We start from the raw sequence: 633 nt of genomic DNA, 5'->3' as shown, positions 1-633 counted from the left end.
GCCTGTGACGTCACTGCGGTAGTGGTGGCAGTCTGCTACTACATCCACAGTTACCACAGCATCTAGCAAACTAGTTGTATGAAATCATGTAAAAAGTTGGATAAGAATTGAATTCTTTATTGTTTCAAATCATTTACATTAAAAGAGTACATCTTCCTCAATTAGCTGGCTCCTTTCTGCTGGTGGCTTTGGTCGAATCTAAATACCTGAAAAAGAATGAAAAAATTTAACTTGAATTTCAATTATCTCAGAGTTCAACTCAAACATGTTCTGGTCCATCTGTATCACTGTGACGCCAGCTCATAGAATGAACTTTCTGTTACAGGTGGTCGGCATCAAGTCCAGGCACATCCCTTTGGACAAGAAGAAGCATCACTTCCTGTGTTACTACGACTGTACCATACAAATGAAATAAATAGCAGCATTACTGTCAGTGATTACTAATGATTTACCTCCAGTTCCCCACTAAAATCGAAACACAACTACATACTTTAGGCTCAACTAATAAGCCGCATATATGGAATAAATATAAGCAGTAAAGAAATGACAAGTAACCCCCAAATAGAAACAATACCAAAATAAACTTTTACCAGACATGACTACCATAAATGTACTGGCATTTTATGTTAAGAT

At 37.0% G+C, this 633-nt stretch overlaps 2 protein-coding genes across 5 annotated transcripts in view; one reads left to right on the top strand and one right to left on the bottom strand.

Moving 5' to 3' along the window:
• LOC113202906 (protein split ends) overlaps positions 1–633 on the bottom strand; it is a 29,082-nt gene that overhangs the window by 4,431 nt on the left and 24,018 nt on the right. The gene's annotated exons all lie outside the window — the stretch shown is intronic.
• Positions 1–633, top strand: part of LOC113202966 (DNA-binding protein D-ETS-3) — a 103,758-nt gene that overhangs the window by 100,752 nt on the left and 2,373 nt on the right. The gene's annotated exons all lie outside the window — the stretch shown is intronic.

The sequence above is a fragment of the Frankliniella occidentalis genome, unplaced genomic scaffold (genome assembly GCF_000697945.3).
Source record: "Frankliniella occidentalis isolate FOCC.00 unplaced genomic scaffold, Focc_3.1 Scaffold99, whole genome shotgun sequence".
In the NCBI taxonomy this organism is placed as follows: domain Eukaryota; kingdom Metazoa; phylum Arthropoda; class Insecta; order Thysanoptera; family Thripidae; genus Frankliniella; species Frankliniella occidentalis.
This window is presented reverse-complemented; position numbering and strand designations above follow the sequence as displayed.